Source organism: Hypomesus transpacificus, unplaced genomic scaffold, assembly GCF_021917145.1.
Source record: "Hypomesus transpacificus isolate Combined female unplaced genomic scaffold, fHypTra1 scaffold_91, whole genome shotgun sequence".
NCBI classification, from domain to species: Eukaryota; Metazoa; Chordata; class Actinopteri; order Osmeriformes; family Osmeridae; genus Hypomesus; species Hypomesus transpacificus.
Genome location: NW_025814042.1, coordinates 475,741 through 494,937, shown reverse-complemented (window position 1 = coordinate 494,937; position 19,197 = coordinate 475,741). Strand labels below are relative to the sequence as shown.

General features: G+C 42.7%; 1 pseudogene; it reads right to left on the bottom strand.

The window, feature by feature from the left end:
- Nucleotides 1-5,914: 5,914 nt before the first annotated feature.
- Nucleotides 5,915-6,787, bottom strand: LOC124466326 (annotated as a pseudogene).
- Nucleotides 6,788-19,197: the final 12,410 nt, after the last annotated feature.

Here is a 19,197-nt window from a genome sequence, read left to right as displayed (position 1 = left end):
ATTTTGCTTCTGTACTAGGTCTGGGAGCTCGGCTCTGAAGTCGGTTTTCAGAAAAAAAAATTTTGTAGTGTAAGTAAGTAAGACTTTATTTATATAGCACATTTCATACAAGAATTGTAGCTCAAGGTGCTTTACATAAAATCAATAAAAACAATAATACAAGTGATAAAAATTATAATTAAAATAGCAACAATAATATAACTAATAAAAGTAGTAAAACCCTTCTGAGATAAAGTTACTTGAATGCTTCGGTAAAAAGGTAGGTTTTAAGCTGTCTTTTAAAAATGTCTAGCGTGTTTGCTTCCCTAATATTTATGGGTAATTTGTTCCATAGTTTTGGGGCATAATTAGCAAAGGCGGAATCACCAATCTTCTTATGACTGCTTCTGGTGACCTCTAATAGGCCTGCATTTGATGATCGCAGTGTTCTAGCTGGTGTGTAGTTTATAAGGGAGTTAGCAATGTAGCTAGGTCCTTTTCCGTGTAGAGCTTTGTATATGAGGAAAAGGACCTTAAAGTCAATTCTGAAGGTAACAGGGAGCCAGTGTAAAGTAGCTAGGACAGGACTAATGTGTTCTCTCCTTTTAGTTTTGGTTAATAATCTAGCTGCAGAATTTTGAATGAGCTGTAATCTTTCAGTGGTTTTCTTGGGAAGACCAGTGAAAAGTGCGTTACAGTAGTCCAGCCGGCTGGATATAAAAGCATGAATTAACTTTTCTGCATCATTTTGGTTCATGAATGGTCGTACCTTTGCTATATTTCTCAGGTGAAAGAAAGCTGTTTTGGTCACTTTATTTATGTGAGAGTTGAAATTCAAATCTGAGTCCAGGATTACACCGAGACTCGTCACCTCTGGTTTAAGACAGGGGGTTAAGCCTCCTAGATTCTTAGTAAGCATCTCTCTTTTGGATTTGGGGCCACATAGTAGGACTTCGGTTTTGTCTTCATTTAATTTAAGAAAGTTATCATTCATCCATTTGTTTATTGCCAACAGGCAGTTGGTAATGGAATTGATGGCCGTTTCATCGTTGGGTTCAGTGGATATATATAGTTGTGTGTCATCTGCATAGCTATGGAAATCTATGTTATGTTCTCTGATTATGTCGCCAAGTGGTAACATATAAAGAGAAAAAAGTAATGGGCCTAGGCAGCTTCCTTGAGCAACCCCATAGCTGATTAATGTTTCTTAGACCTATGGTCTCCTAAACTAACATAAAACTTCCTTCCTGTGATATATGATTTTATCCAGTTCAATACACTATCGGTGAACCCAATAAGCTTTTCCAGTCTATTGATTAGGATGTCGTGATCAATGGTATCAAATGCTGCACTAAGATCTTGCAGGATAAGGATAGAGACTTTTATTTGCATCAGAGTTTAATCTGAGGTCGCTAATTATTTTGGTGAGAGCAGTTTCAGTACTGTGATATTTCCTGAAACCTGACTGCGAGACTTCCAGAATGTTATTTTCTTCGAGAAAATAATTTAATTGGACTAAAACTATCTTTTCCAGTACTTTACTAATAAATGGAAGGTTTGATATTGGTCTGTAATTTGCAAGTAGACTGTTATCCAATTTGGGTTTCTTTAATAGGGGCTTTACAACAGCTGTTTTGAATGCATCTGGGAAGACGCCAGTTCTAAGGGATGTGTTTATAATCTCTAGCACCGGACCTGAGACACTATCAAACACTCGCTTAAAGAATGTTGTGGGTATAGGATCAATATCTGAGGTTGTGGAGTTAGATTCGCTGACAATTTTGGAAAGTTCACTAAGTGTGATACAGGTAAATGTGCTCATGGTTATGTTGCAGAATCTACTGATGTCAGTTTCGACCCCACTATGAATTATACTAGCTCTGATCAGAGTTATTTTGTTCTTGAAGAACAAAGCAAGCTCTTCACATTTAACTGCTGAGGATGGGGGTGGGACAGGGACAGTGTTTAACAGCTGGTCAATGGTGGAGAAAAGAACTCTGGAATTTCTGGCATTTTCTGTTATAATGTTGGAGAAATATTCTCTCCTTGCTAGACGGGTGGTCTTGTTATAGGTGGTTAGTGTATCTTTGTAGATATTGTAGTGGATAGTGATCTTTGTTTTCCTCCATTTTCTCTCTGCTGCACGGCATTTTCTTTTCGTTTCACTAACATTTTTATTTCTCAGCCATGGGGAAGTTCTGCTTGTGCACTTCTTTTTAGTTTTTAGTGGTGCAACAGAGTCTAACACAGTTAATAGTGCATCATTGAGGTTCTCTACCATTTCATTCAGAGAGCAATCATGATTAGTTGGCTCATATAGAGCGAACTGTTCAGAAAATTTCATCATAGCTGAATCGTCTAAATTTCTTCTTTGGACTAAGAATTATTTTGTGTTTTTTGTTAGGATGATTTCCACATTAAAAAGTATATAATGATGGTCTGAGAGGGGTAGATCAGTTATCGAAATATTATTGATATTTAGTCCAGTTGTTATCACTAGATCTAGTGTGTTTCCGTGCCGGTGTGTTGGGTCTGTTATGTGTTGAGTTAGGTTGAGACTGTCTAGGAGATTTAAGAGCTCAATAGTTCTTGGGTCGGCTTTTTTATTTACTTGGATATTTAAGTCTCCGTTTAAAACTACTTTGTCATATCTAGTGACACATAGTGATAATGGTTCAGAGAATTCTTGTATGAATATTGACGAGTGCTTGGGTGGCCGATATATAATAACAAAAAGTATTGATTCGGTTTTGAGCTCTATAGCAAGATATTCATATGATGTGAATTCACCTAGCTCAGTAATTTTGAACAACAGTTTAGAGGAGAAAATTGCTGCGACTCCTCCACCTTTTTTTGATTTCCTAGAAACTTGGTGAAAGCTGTAATCGATGAAAGCTGTAATCAGAGTTGCTGTTGCCGTGTCATTGTTTAGCCAGGTTTCTCTTAGACAGATGCAGTCTAAGTTGTTTTCTTTGATCAGATCATTAACTAGAAATGTTTTGTTATTTAGTGATCTAACATTGAGAAGGGCCAGTTTCATCTGTGGGGTATTAACAGATAAAACAGGGGTTGATAAATCTGTTGGAAGAATATAGATAGTTCTGTGACTTCTAACACTAGTTTCAGGTTTGTAACCATGCATTTTACCATGCCATTTTCTGATGATGACCGGTATGTCTAATGAAATAGCATGGTGGCTGTCCTAGCGTAGCTTTTCTTTGGGAAAGTCTATGTCACTGAGCTGTTCCATCACAAGGGAATTCATCTGGGGGGTGCAGATCTGTGCAAGGCCCATGTCCTTGCAGGAGGCTGTTTGAATGTTCTGTTCCATGGGAGGTTGTTTGAGATGAGTCAGTCAGCTTAGACATAACAGGGATAGGGGGAGCAACTTGATTTGTGGTCAGGAGCACGTGACTGATGTTTGCTGTTAGTAGTCGAGATCCTCTACGGTTTGGGTGGAGTCCGTCAGCTTGAAAACGGTCTCTACAGTTCCAGAACACAGTGAAATTATCGATAAATCTCAGTTTGTGTGCCAGACAGACAGATGCCAACCATGTGTTGAAAGATAGTAGTCGACTGAAGGCTTCTTTTCCTCTGCGAAAGCATGCAATCGGTCCACTGATGAATACATCTTGATATCTGTTGAGTGTGTTCAGTAGCTGGGTGAAATGTTTTTTAAGTATCTCAGTGCCAGTTTTCTTGTGTAGGATATCAAACGAGCCAGTGTGGATGATAATCTTAGGGTTGTTTGGTTTATTGTTGAGGATTGTTTGTACCTCTGACGACAGTTTCTCGACAGATGTGTTGCTAAGACAAATATTTTCTGTCTTTGCCAGTTTAACATGTGCTGTCATGGCATCTCCAATCAAGATGGTGGCCATATGTGGTATTGTATTTGCATTTCTAACGTTTGCCTTATCAGTAGCTGCGGAGCCAGTTCTTAGCTTATTTGGGTTAGAAATGATAGGACCTTTTGCTAGACCAAGGTCAGCCATTGTGTCAGTGCCAGCAGTAGATTCTAAAGTGCTAGCAGCGTTAGCTCCTCTAAGTGCTGATGGGTTGTGGGTAGTCTTAGCATACCTTGGAAGTTGATAATCCTGTGGTATTGTTGTCTGATAAGGCCTGATGGGGGGTCGAACAGCGCCCCGAATGGTCCGAGAGGGGCTTGGAGTGAAATGGGGGACTCCCGGTCGCAGCAGACGATAATTTGATGGATTTGCAAGTGTGTAGTAGCTACCATCATGGTGTGTCGGTGATCTGGGCCCTTCATGTTTGTAAGCTGCGTGGCTAGCACTCCTGTGCCTCTTCGCCTTGGATTCCACACACAAGGAAGTTCCCAGTGTTTCGAATCTGTTTCTGAGTGGGACAGGAGGAGAGGTGATGTGGGAAGAGTTTATGCCTCGCTTTTTATCCTTGGTGACAGTCCCATTTCCGATGAAAGTAGAAGCGGCGCTGGGCCTCTTTGGTTTAGCGCCGAGAGCAGGCCATGACTCATCCGGTCCACCGGCTGGTGGAAAGAAAGCTGGTTCCAAGGGTGGCTCATTAGCCGGTAGCTTAGCCTCCTGGCTAGGTAGCAAGAAATCTATAAAGTCTTCGGTCTCTCTGATATCTATAAGGGTTCTGACTCTTAACTCCAGTTCGACTATCCTCTGAGTAAGTTGTTTGCAGTCGTTGCAAGCCATAGTTCTACAGGGAACAAGCTTTAGCTTTGCTTGCCTGTGGTCAGTCTGGGAGAGTAGCCCAAAATACTTCTGCTCTCCTTGGGCTTCAGTCCCTCAGGTTGTTCCTTTTAGTGGTTGTAGTCAATCTACTTTGCTCCAATCAGAAGTATTTGATTTTGAGTAATATAATAAAAAACTATCCAAATGATTGAATCTTCAGAGCATTTCTCCGTGAATGACTAAACAATAGGATAGAAGCCAAGCAGGGAAGCAAGCAGGGAAGGTCAGGGGGAGGAGAGGGAAAGAAAATGCGACTGCCTTCGTTGAGAGCCAAATGTAAACTGTGTGTTGTCTGTGTGTGTTCAAAGTATTAATGTTAAAATTGGTAAAAGCATGATGGTCGTATACTTTTTATATATTCACAGATAGTACACTTTTTCTTAGTATATTCAACCCTTGTGCTACCTTAGGGTCGTTTTGACCCGCAGCTATGTTGTGACAACTTTTCATGATAAAACAAAGTTAAACATTTTCTTTATCCTTGGCGCGGTATCAGGGTCGTTTTGATCCACAGCTATGTTGTGACAACTTTTCATGGTAAAAAGATGAAGTGAAACATTTTCTTTATCCTTCGCGCTGTATCGGGGTCGTTGTGACCCACAGCTATGTTGTCTGCGTTGTCTATTACATCACCCTCGCGCTGTCTCCGGGTCCTTGTGACCCCCTTCCATGTCCGCATTATGTATTACAACACCGCCACTAATTTGGCATTGTAATAATGTGTTTTGCTCCATGTATATTCTAAAATAAGGAGGAGGAGAAGGAGGAAGCATACACCTGGTCCAAGCCACTTGTCTGAAACCTAGTTTCATTGTCAATATGTTTCAGTGCTTTTGCAACCATCATGAGTCAAAGTTGAGTCATAGTTGGTGTGTGATGATGATGACAGTGATATAGACACATCCCCAGACTACCAGGACTAACTGGGAGGGAGGGTTAACGCCTCCAAAATAATTTAAACTAACACACACACACACTGAGAACTCTGAGACAGGAAGAGTAAGACAAAAAGTGAAAACATTTCATTTCGATTTCGAATTTTATTGTATATAAACAAACTTAAAAACAACAACAACATCGTTGACCCACAAACCCTATTTACAAAAAAGTTTATCTTTCAGACAAGGGACAAAGTCATGGATCAGCAGACTACCCTCTTCTCATATATAGGACAAAGCATTTACACCCACACCAACATCCACACCCATATTTTGTTAGCTGGAGTGTAGACTGAATGACTCAGACTCTGTGGTAGTAGAGTCTCTTGGGCGCCTAGGAGGGGGGAATCTTCAGACTGGAGACGAGGCGACCGAGCGTTAAGTCCTCCCATCTGGCGGACCTCTTGAAGTCCACCCCCAGGAAGGCATACAGCAGCGGGTTTACACAGCAGGGGGGCAAATGCCATTGGTTCAGCCACCGCCAGCCAAACATCCAGTACCACCTCCAGACTGCAGCCCCTGGGAAGGACCTCTAGGCGCATGAGGGCATCCACAGTGATGCCAGCACCATAGGGGAGCCAACACAGGAAGAAGCAGAGGACCAACGCCACAGTGGTCCTGACAGCTCTGCGCTTCTGTCTCTGCCCCTGCAGAGGGCCGCTGCGGGTCAGCCTGGACACGATGACACAGTAACACACCAGCAAAACTAGGCCCGGTACCACCAAGCCCACCAACACCAGCTGCAGGTAGAACACTGACACCGAGAGAGGAGCATTGTCAGCTGGGTATAAGCGTTGGCACACAATCGTCCCATCTCCTGCTTCCCAAGTCAAACACTATGTCTGACACTGCTAAGAGAGTCGCAGGCGACCAGGCTCCTGGAAAAGGAGAGGGGGTGAGGGGAGACAGAGGAGATTCGGTGGTTAGATCAGGAGATGGAGAATACAAGTGAAGATGTACCATTGTACATCTGAGGCATGGGCACGTTGTGAGAGAGAGATAAAGGATGAGGCTAGAGACGTAACTCACCTACAAACACCAGTCTCCGTGCCAATAGCTGTCTTGTGCGTGATGTGTGCGCGTCTGTTGCTTTGACCACGGCTGGGTAGCGGTCCAGACTGATGAAGGCCAGGATTGGCACACTCCCATACAGGTTCACCATGTAGATGACGTGCACGGCCACACAAGTGCCTAATCCGAAACCAGTCCGTCAGTGCGGCATCCGCTGCCCAGAACGGGAGCATCAGCACAAAGAGAAGATCGGCAGCAGAGAGATGCAGCCAGTAGCGGTATATAAAGGGAAACATTTTATTTTATTCCTCGCATGGTCTACCTTGTCTGTTACACCACTCTCATGCTGTATCGGGTTTGTTGTGACACCGATCCTGGTCTGTTTCACAACTCTCGTGCTGTATCCAAGTCATTGTGAGTCAAAGTCATGTTGTGAAAACTTTTCACAATAAAAAGATAAAGTGAAATATTTGGAGTTGCATATTTATTTCCCCCCGCTTTGAAAGCACTCTTTCAGTCTCAGAGAAATTCCCCTTGAAATTCACAGTAATGCACCCGAATGTGGGATTTGATTGGGGACTGATTTTGGCCCAGAAAATGGCTGCCTGGGTAGGCTCTCCTGCCATAATAAATTCCTTGTCAGTGCAAACTTTCATGGCGAATAAACACCAATTCTGATTCTGACACTATTGTAATTCAAGTTAGACTAGGACGCACCGGGTAGAGTGTTTTTTTAGACGAATAAGAAATTGGAAAATAATCCCCATTTCGGTAGCTCTGTTTGAAGTTTTGTCTCGCTCGCTGCATAGTGGAAATGCACGTGCGCCCGTCGGCCTGCCTTTGCGCGTCATGCTCTGGTTCATACCTTTCCAATAAGCCTACCCTCATATTTCTACGTTGCTGCTAACTGGAGTTACATATTTATTTCGCCCCGCTTTGAAAGCACTCTTTCAGCTAAGTAGCTTGTGAGGGATAAAACGTATTATTGAAAATGTGAATATGCTTGAAGTACTCTAAAGTATACTTTTTTTTCACCTGGGCAACAGTAAACAAAAGCTGCAAGACACCCAATGCAACTGCCACAAGACATTTGCGTACCACTAGGTGCGTTTGACATGAACCGACTTCATGCAGCGCTGCAGCCGGCTGCAGGCGGCTGACTTGAAACAGTGAATTCTGGTTAGACTTTTTGTCCGACTTGAGACGGCGCCGAGGATACATCACTGTGACGTCGCCATCAAAGTACCGTGAGATCGATTCGAGACCTGCCGGCTGAGAAGCCGAGCGCATTTTCACAAGAGCAACTGCACGGGTTCAAGTGACGACATAGCTATTTCATGATTGGCCAGACTCACACACGACAACTTTGACGCATGTTTTGTAATATTCAAACACCTTCAGTTTCGCCAATGCTCAAATCCGGACCAAACTGTTGAATTTAATAAAAAATGTATGGAAGAAAAGGGTTTTACTCCGCCTCTTCACTAACGGAAAGACTACGTTTAATTATAAATAGAGTAAAGTGAACGGCGTTTAATCAGCCGTGACTGACGTCAACGCAGCAAACCACGAGAAGCTGAAATGTCCGACTTCACAGAGCCGTTTTCAACTCCTCCCCGACTGCAAGCGACCACTCTCGCCGGTCGTTTCATGCAGCCGCAGTCCATGTTGAACGCACCTAATATCAACAGAACAGTAACTGTCATGTTCCAGTGGAGGCACTGTCACCTACCACTGGCAGTGGTGGTACGTACCACTAGCCACTGTCACCTACCAGAGGAGGCACTGACACGTACCACTGGCTCGACTGGCACATACCACTAGCTACAGTACAGTTTCAGTTCTAACCGCTACTGCCTATGAGGCTGCCTCCCATAAAGGGAAAAGGCTTGGCTGGTGACACTCACACGATTTCCTGCTTCCTGTCTGACGACATACCGCACTGCACCTGAGCTACTGCTCCAAACTCTTCCCAAGCTTTTTTCTTGCTTCTTGTTAATCGCTATATAATATATATTACTTCATTTATTCATTTATTTTGTCCTTCCCGATTTAATCTACACATTTACTGTCTTACATATAGGTTTACTCGGCTTTCTTCCTTCGAGTCCGACGCTACCGACATAGAAGCTAATCTTAGGGTGCTGGCTAGCACTAGGGGCTAAGGCAAAGGCCCAAGCTAAGGCACATGGCACACACACTGATGATAGGTATGATAATATTGTCATTCATGTCGGCACCAATGATGTTAGGCTGAGGCAATCAGAGGTCACGAAGATTGATATACCTCGGGCATGTGACCTTGCTCAAAAGATGAGTCGGCGTTGAGTAATAATCTCTGGCCCACTACCTGTTAGGGGGACTGATGAGATCTACAGCAGACTTGTCTCTCTTAACCGTTGGTTGGCTCACTTCTGCTCAGAACAGGGTTTAGGATTTGTAGATAATTGGTCTTGTTTCTGGTGTTACGGCTCCCACTCCTGCCTGTAGGGTGTGTGTGTTTTGTTTGTGTCTTGTCTGTAGGTGTTCCTGTGACGGTGCTGATGATGACTGATGATGAGTGCGCGCCCCGACGTCAAGATCCGGACCTGAGGCGGCTGTGTCTAATCGGGCCTAATTAGACACTGTCGTCATCGATAAAGCGTGTTCTGGTTGGCGTATGAGGGACAGGGGCGAGTCGCGCTGAGCGGCTGTTTATTTGTCCAGATGTGTAAGAGGAGAAGGGAGATAGTGTAGAGACCCATGGGTTTACTCGTCAACACGTAGATAACCGATGTTATGCACAGTAGTTTAGGAGCGGTTCCACCTGCAGCTTTTGTAACTTAGAGTTCAGCGTAGTTAGGTTAGGAAATACTAGGTTAGTTAGTGGTTTTCCAACAGGGCCGTTTCGGTCCTTAGCGTAATGCACTTTTTGTCTCATCGGGAATCGCTCACAGTCCCTTCTCCGTGTCTTTATGTACTGGTACGTCCCTTGTCTATTAGTCATTGTTATTTGTTCACTTGTTGCGGTTTGCCGATACCTTTTTGCAGCTGTATTAATAAATGTACACAACCCGTATGACCCCGCTGCATCGTTTGTCCCCGGCTACACCGTTGACACTCTCCGCTGGTCCAGTACTGTCAGTCAAACATTGTTACCTTCAACATCGTACGTAACACTGGGCCAAACCTGGCTTGTTGAAAAGTGACGTGCTCCATCCGAGCTGGAGAGGTGGTTTTCTATTGTCTAGGAATATTTAAGCTATTTTAGAGCAGACCTGACACTCATTAGAACAAGCCGGGCTGCAGTCTCTTACAGAGTCTGATAGGTCTGTTGATAGGTATGTTGTGAGCTGTTGGGGGCCCGATAGCCTAGCTTGTAGTGTAGCCAGTATGGTTGCTGATGTCGTTTTTACCATTGAGATGGTGTCGGCCCCCCGCCCTTTTTCCAAATTTCGGCCTTCAATTATTAGGAATTATAACAATTTAATATGTATTCAGCCTTGCTCCCCCGCTGCTCTTCCTACGAAGTTTTCTGATGACAGTGTCAGCCTATTGGAAATGTTGTGTGTTTCTGGGTGGAATTACTAGTGTGTTGTGACATTTATTTTGATTTGCTGTGATTGTTTACACGTGTGAGTACATGGACATTCCCAACATGACTTCCTATTGGGGTTGGTAAATTGCCAATTTACCTGGGACATAGAAAATTACCAAATCGGCCAAGCAGGCACGGAGGGGTATTAGGAGAAGAAGCTACGAAACGACGAGGAACTTGGCAGGCACTCGGCAGGGACAACAGACGGAGGCTAACGAAGACACTGCGGGGGACAACGTGGTGATGGCCGATAAAATGAATAGGCTACGACAGAGACTGTAGCGGACGGACGGACGAACGAGCTGCCACGGATGGAAGCAGACGGAATGGGCCATCGTAACGGGGAGCCGCAGTAGTTGGACAATCGGGCCTGGGAAAGGACAACGCGACGGTGCATAAGGAGACGGGCGCCAACGAGAACGAACAGAGATTATTATTCCAACGCTCACGAATCACTACATGAAGGGAAGTAACCTTGAAATCCAGATCCATGCTATGTTGTATGTTTGGCCGACTAAGTAGTGATTGCACTTTCTATTTTTGAGTGTATGTGGCGGCTCGTTCCAGGAGACAGGGTCGAACGGACCAGGAAGGGACGGCCGCACACGAGAAAGAACGACCACACAGCAGAAAGCGACCCGACAGGACGTTCGCTGTGGACATTAATTCCAAGCCAAAGAATGCTGGTTTCTCTTTTTAAAATAATTCTTTGAACTTTTAAATGTGAATTAAAAATAGTAGTTTTTTTAAAGCTCTCCTTTTGTGGTACTTCTTTGTCCTGGGCATTCTGAACTTAAAGAGGAGCCATACGGCTGACAACAGTGCCACCTTTTCAGACAAATTATCTACGTCTAAAGCTGTCAAAAACCCATTCTGTAATGTTGGGCTCCTAAACATCAGATCTCTATCCACAAAGGCCGTTTTGAGAAATGATCTGATGTCTGAATGCAGCCTGGACTTGATTGGACTCACCGAAACCTGGCTAAAACCTGACGAAAATTCCCCCCTGAATGAAGCATCGCCTCCGGATTTTGCGTACTCACACATCCCTCCTGTATCAAAGAAAGGTGGTGGTGTTACTATGATATATGAAGTTAGCTTCAACCTCAGCCTAAAATCTGTAAACACCTTTAAATCATTTGAAATAATTAGTATAAAACCACCAACTATTTTAAAAAGGAATAATTCTACTACTCCTGCCCCCCTCTCTCATTTTGTATAGTTACTCTATACCGGCCCTCCAGCCCGTATTCCCTCTTCCTAGAGGAATTCTCTGATTTTAGTGCTGATCTTGTGACATACTGATAATATCTTAATAATGGGTGATTTTAACATTCATGTGGATGACCCAAAAGATCCTTTAAGTAAGGCCTTTACTGCTCTAATGTATTCCACAGGTCTCACTCAGGTAGTTTCCAAACCTACCCACCTTCACTCGCATGCATTGGATTTGGTTCTCACGCGGGGAATCAAGATTAGTGACGTCATTGTCCACCCCCACAATCCTATATTATCAGACCATTGCCTGGTAACCTTCAAAATGGACCTCTGCCAGAGCCTTGGAGGCACCCAGAATATTTCTACTAGCCGCTGCATAACCCCAAACACAGCTCTGGAACTGGTTAGTATTCTACCCACTGCACTAGAAGCACTTGACGTCCCAAATAAATCATTAAATGCTAAAACGAGGGATCTGAATTTGGTTCTTCAGCTATCCCTAGAACTCTGTTGCCCCACTCAAACCAAGGAAAAGAAAATACAAGAAACTGGCTCCATGGTATTCAGAGGAAACCCGCACTCTCAAGAGGTCCCCTAGAAAACTAGACCATAAGTGGCGTACTTCTAAATTGGAGGTTTTCCGCCTGGCCTGGAAGGACAGCCAAATGGAGTACAAGCAAGTCCTCATCAGGTCCAGATCAGAATATTTCTCTATATTGATTGTAAGAACAAACACAACAACAAGTTCCTATTTGATACTGTTGCAAAAACTCACTAAGAAAAGTACACTCTCTGTTAATTCAGATCTCTCTCCAAATGATTTCTTAGATTTCTTTGTCCCTTATTGCATAGATTGCATTTTTGGTCAAACTACAGACTAGTCCTATAGGAGTGGCCATCAACACTGAATTTTCCTCTATACCCAGCATGCTGCATGTTGAGGCTCTCACTCACTTTAACCATATTTCTATGGAAGCGTTCATCGAGCTGATAGATTCCTCGAAACCCACTAGCTGCCTTTTCGATCCCCTCCCTGCTAAACTTTTTTAGGGAACTTCTCCCTATTATTGGACCACCCATGCTTAGTATTATTAATGAATCTATTGTATCTGGCCAAGTCCCCGATGATTTCAAACAAGCTATTATTAAGCCCCTTCTTAAAAAACCAAACCTGGATCCAGGTTGTCTTAGCAACAGCAGACCAATTTCAAATTTGCCATTTCTCTCCAAAATGTTAGAAAAAGCTCTGGCACAACAGCTCACTGAGCACCTCTCCTCAAATCAGCTTTATGAACCTCTCCAGTCTGGATTTCGTCTTCACCACAGCACTGAAACTGCATTAGCCATGGTAGTCAATGATCTATTAATAGCTTCTGACGCAGGCTCTATCTTTGTCCTGATTCTTCTAGACCTAAGTGCAGCTTTTGACACTGTGGATCATGAGATTCTCCTGGAACGTATGGAAAACTATGTTGGGATTTCTGGTACTTCACTTCAGTGGTTTAGATCGTATCTATCTGATAGATCACAATATGTCCACCATGATGGCTGCTCACCCAGAAGCTCCACTGTAAAATACGGATTACCACAGGGTTCAGTTCTAGGCCCTCTGTCATTTTCACGCTATATGTTGCCTTTAGGAAACTTAATTAGAAGCTCTCCTCCCAAGGTTTCTTCCATTTTTTCTCCCGTTGGGAGTTTTCTGGGAGTTTTTCCTTGCCTTCCTTGAGGGTTTAGGTTGGGCGCCTTGGGGTTATGGGGCAGTTCTATGGGCGTATGTGAAGCCTTCTGTGACATGCTCGCGTGTAAAAAGGGCTATACAAATGAATTTGATTTGATATGACTCAGGATTTACAAGCGAGCTAAACTTATACTATATCTAAAATAATTTTGTAGACATAACAATGGATTTTGCCACGAAATGAGTGACTTGGCTTTATTTCTGGACATACTATCCAAAACCCAAGTGTGTTACACATCAACTCGTGCATTGCTTGGTATTGTAGCGACAATGCTCTTGGTACCCAGGATGCCCCGCGGCAAGCTGAAAAGCTACGAAGTTAAGGGCATTAGCTTAGTTAAATAAGCATTGTTCAGAGTTCTATTGTTGTGTTCGTTCTGTTTTGATATGTGTAATGCTATGGTCTGTAGATTAGATCATTTGAGTGTTCACTCTGATTGGGAATGTTGTCTAGTTAGATGGCTATCCAAGCTGTCCAATGTTAAAGTGTTTTAGGTTAAATAAACAGTCGTGAGCATTGTACCACTCAATGCTAGCTGGAGCTATTGTATTGTTGTTCCCGTTATAGCCTTGTGCTGCCTTCAGGTCACAATGACCCCACAATGTCCTCATCTTCCTAGACCTGTCTGGCACTTTTGACATAGCTTTTCTCCACACTGGCTGAAATATGTATCTTTGGATCCTCTCTCTTCTCTGGTTCAAGTCCTACCTATCTGGTAAATTATTTCAGGTTGGCTGGTAAGGTTGTGCTTCAGCACTTTGCCCCAAAGGGATCTGAGCTGGGACCACTTCTCCATCTAAAGCAGATCACCCAGCTTAGGCAAGTCAAATGGCTTCTCTTACCGTTGCTATGTTGATGATACTAAGCTGTTTCTCTCTTTCCAGAGTTTGTACAGATACTGTATAATTAAATTCAAGGACTTTCAAGGACTTTTCAAGCACTATTTTGGGGGTTTTCAAGGACTACAATCAGAGATCTCTTTTATCAAACATATACTTTATTTACTTTAAATTAATCCTTTTTAAAGCTACATATGTTATCCAATCAAGAGCAGCGATTGATTTTCTGTTTTTCTTTGATTAACATTAATGAGACGGACAGCAGTGGGTTTATTAGACGTCTGTCTCTTTAAAACCTGACACAAATCCAGTTTTCCTACAGCTCTTTACCTTCATTTGAGACTTTGAAACTCAGTAAAGACTGCTTACGAGGATACTCGCCAAAATAGTCATTTTGACAATTTCTGTTTTGTCCTCAAGTAGGCCTAATTAATATGGTACTGGCGCGCACTGGCTGAGAAGCAGCGTTTTTTCTCTCGGTGTTTGAGTCTGGTGTTTGTGCAAAGAATGCCAATTCAGAAAGCTCTTCTTCAGAACCTAATTGATTTCTACTTTGGCTCTTATCGTGCTTGAAAAACCTTAAATTAATTGAGAACATGATCATATGCTATAACGCAAACCAAAGAATGCCAGAAAAAAAGGATGGTGCTTTACAGTTTTTCTCCATTGCTTTGGCTCATTTCACGAAACAGAAATTACATTCTCAAAACAACACGTGCAAAACTCCAAACCGCTGGGCACTTGTTCACAACATATTGGAAGTTTTCATTCCTTTAATCAAATTGCAATTGTATTAGCACATCCTTGTAAATGACAAGTGCAATTGCCTACAGTTTGTACACATTTCAAATGATTTACCACATCTTTGAAATGGTTAGGTATAATTGCCTTCAATTAGGCCTATTTCCAATTGAAAATATCTTGCTGGTCAAAACTGACTGTTGCTTCTCAGTCAAGTGGTTGTTTTCTGCAAAACATATTGGCATAATTTCCTTGTGTACATCATCACCTGCACAATAGTTCACTTCACTGTCAAAATCTTTCAGGCACATAATACCATGAAAAACATTATGGTATATACTGTAATATGGATCTCTTGGATCATCTGCTTACAGTCATTGTCAGGAGCCACTAGAACTTTACTAAACAAGGGGACACATCCGATCACCAATCACACTGTCAGTTTAGTTAGCTGACAGGAGCTATCCAGGAGTATAAATGCCTCCATCAAATTTATAGAGCATGTCCCAGGCCAGCTTGGGGGCAACATCACCATGTGTGCTGCTATTTCAGAGAATGGTGTAGTCACCCACATTCCCAGTCTTGGCCCATACACCCAGACGCTCCTGGTGTTCTTGGACCGCCTGCACTCCGATCTTATCCCTCTACATGAGAGGGGTTTGGTAGGGCCTTGTCATTGTGTGGGACAATGTAAGCTTCCACCGTGGCCCACTCATCAGGTTTCACTGCCCATCCAAGAATTCTGATGGTGCTCTTATCACCTTAGGCCACGTTTACACATAGCCGGGTATTTACAGAAATGAATATTTCTGCCCCTCCGTTTTCTAAAATAATGTCGTACACACAAGTACGTTTTCTAAAATGTTTCTGTTTACATGAACCCGCATATACGCCCCCGAGCGCCATCATAACTATGCCTAACCTGTAGACGGCAGTGTAATGTGAAGGATAAAGCCATGCAAACCAATCACAATTTTCAAAATCAACAAATACGAATAACACGACCGACTTCCTTTACCTTTCAGGCGCGAGGTTCATTTGTTAGAATGATTCACAAATGCGATGCACAAATGTATTTCGTGATTCAGATATGTAACGCAATTCACAAATAAATGACCCTATTATGCTTGTTGTGTTCGACTTCATGCACCACCGGCGGTGCCGACAGCCGACTGCGTTGAAGCTGAGAAAGCCATTGGCTGCTTCAAGTCAGCCGGGCTGCAGGCGACGCCGGCGCTGCATGAAGTTGAACACACGTGTTACTATAAACAGGACGCTCTCATGACGTGATGCTTTTTTAGTCCCATACTGTGAGCTTTGAGAACCTAAAACTCTGTTTAAGCTAGTGCACACGCAAACACAAAAACAGAGTTTTCAGAAATCTCCACTTTGGCCGGAGTTTTTAGAAATGATTGTTTTCCGTGATAAAACCTCCGTTTTCGTGTAAATGAAAGGCCAAACCGCATGAAAATGTATGCGTTTTTCTTCCGTGTAAACGGGGCCTTATTCCCCATTCCTTACTCCTATAGAGGAGGTTTTTTCTGCATGGAGATGGAGGGTTTATGAGCATCGGGCTCAAAACCAGAGCTCCCTGCTTCAGGCAATGGATGCTGCTTGTGATGATGTCACAGCAGATCAGTGTAGGGGATGGTTGCGGCATGCACAACGATTCTTTCCCTGTTGCATCACAAGGGAGAACATCAGATGTGATGTCAATGAAATCTGTGGCCAGACAGACAAGAGCGTGAGGATGAGCAGGAGAGTGAGGACGACAACTAGTGAAACTCCAGCTTTGCTTTACTTTCTTACTGTATGTGTTTCCTTCTTGCCATGAAATGCACCCTCTGCAACTCGGACTAGGAAAGGGTCACATGCCTGAAAATTACTGTGGTTACCCGTACTACTAGTGTAGGTTATACATAATGTTAGTTTTGATGTGCTTATTGTATGACAGTATATTGTGCTGTACACATTTCTTGTTACAGTAACCATGATGTATGGAAATTACAGTAACAATTTCCATGGCAGTGTAAGTGCAATATGTGATGTGAAAGTAGGCTGCTCTTGAATTACTGTAATATTTTTTCTGTTTGATACACATTTACATCGTACATGTATTCATTGAGCAGACGCTTTTATCCAAAACTACTTCCAAAAGAGAGCTTTACAAAAGTGCATAGGTCAATAATCCTAAACAACGAGATGGAAAACATTTTGGTTAGCCAAAACATGGAGCATACATTACAGTATTGTTGCTTGATTTTCTACAGGTACACTCTTGCACTTTTGAGGTTGATGTTGTTTAGTTGTAACTTCTTTAGCTACATGCTCTTATGGTTCTTCCCTTAGGCACTTAATTGGGTTTTTCACAGTGTATGCTTCATGTTTTGGCTACCTGCAATTTTTGGGGCTATCACGTTGTTATGATCAGTGACCTATGCACTCTTGTAAAGCTCTCTTGGAAGTCTCTTTGGATAAAAGCATCTGCTAAATGAATACATGTAAATGTAGATTGAGACACATTGTATTCTGGAAAGAAAACATCTACTACAGTAACTGTAGCACAGTGCAGATGAGGGAGATTTCTAAGGTCCACTGCCATACTGACAAAACATCTAAACATTTTGACCTGCAGTGTTTACACAATGCCAAAGGGACTTTTCATTTTGGGGGCGCTGACAATTTGTATGAGAAAAGGATTTAGTTTTGACTGATGAGTTGTCTTTTTTTGGAGAGAGATGACCCTTTGCAGGTGTGCCATGGTATTTTGCTGAACCATCTAGGTTATTTTGGCAAATGTATTTAAAAGGTTTGAGAATGTCCTCTTTTTTCTCGAGAGATGAGCCAAAGCAATCGAGAAGGAACTTTTCATTTTGGGGGCACTGACTATATGAGAAAATGATTTGGTTTTGAAGCATGAGTTAACTGTTTTGGGTGAGATATGACCTTTTGAAGGTGATCTATGTATTTGTGCTGAGCCATATAGGCTATTTTACTAAATGCACGTGGAGCTTTGAAAATGTAATTTCTGTTTCAAGAATTGAACCAAAGCAATGGAGAAAAACTGTAATTAAATTAGCAGGAAGGGGATGGGCTGAGGAGTTAATTTTGAGCGAAAAGACTGTATTTAAAAAAACTTCAAAATTACTTTGTAAATTCATATATATTGTCGTTAAATAATTCAAGCACTTTTCAAGTACCTCGTCATTAATATGACTGTTTTCAAGGGTTTTCCAGGACTTCAATTTCTAAAAGTCAAATACAACTACTTCAAACACTTTAGGCAGCTTGTATGAACCCTGCTCTTTCCCACTGTAGAGAGTTTAATATTTGCCAAACATCCAAAACTATTCCCCTATGGTTTAAAGGAGGAGAAACTGAACAGTGTTTAAACATTCATCAAATGTTGCCAATACCAATGGAAATTGCATTTATTTGACTCAATGGGTTAAAACAGAGCAAAAGTAGTCAAGAATAAGGTTAAATTACATATACATTCAATAACATTGCAAATGAATTAAATCAATTACAAGGTAAACATGTTACAAAATGAAGGCTTAAAATCTTACCTACCCTACCATGATTATTGTAAATCAGAGAGAAAGCGAGAGGTGAGGAAGGAGAAGGAGTAGGACAAGCCAGAGCTGAGGAGAATGCCTCAGGAGATGAAAAATCCACAGAACAATGCTTCACAATTTCCTTTATCGACAAGAACAACCAATCAGACCACATTTTGACCCTTATCAACATATGAATAACAATGCAACAGTAAGTTACACAATGAGGGGTGAGACCCATCAAGCAGAGACCATCCAGCAACTCCATATTTTAGCATATGAAAGGTGGGGGCAGGGTGACACCCATCCTTACACCACTCTCTGTCCCCAGGTCAAAAAGAGAATTTCACCATCTTTTAATAATTTTATTCTTGATAACAAGCTGGACTTCCAGGAGCACGTTGGAAGCACATAACGGTCCTGTCGGTATCTACTGCACTACATCAGAAGGATCTGACTGTTCCATACAGAATACTGCACACAGCTTTTCATCCAGTGCTTGACAATTGCAACTCCCTACTTGCAGACAGTCCTATAATTATACACTTCTAGTCCTTGACTATATGCTTCACTAACTGTATGAATTTGCATCACTGGGCATCACTGGCACTGCACTTCAGTGGATCTCATCCTACCTGTCGGGAAGATCCTACCAGGTCTCCTGGGGAGGCAAAGTGTCAGGCCCCCGCCAGCTCTCCACTGGTGTCCCACAGGGCTCCGTCCTTGGACCCCTCCTCTTTTCCCTGTACACCACCCCACCCCCCATATGGACCAATCATCACCTCCCACGGCTTCTCCTACCACTGCTATGCTGACGACACGCAGCTGTACCTGTCGTTCCCCCCGACTTATCCGGGGATCTCAGCTATGATCG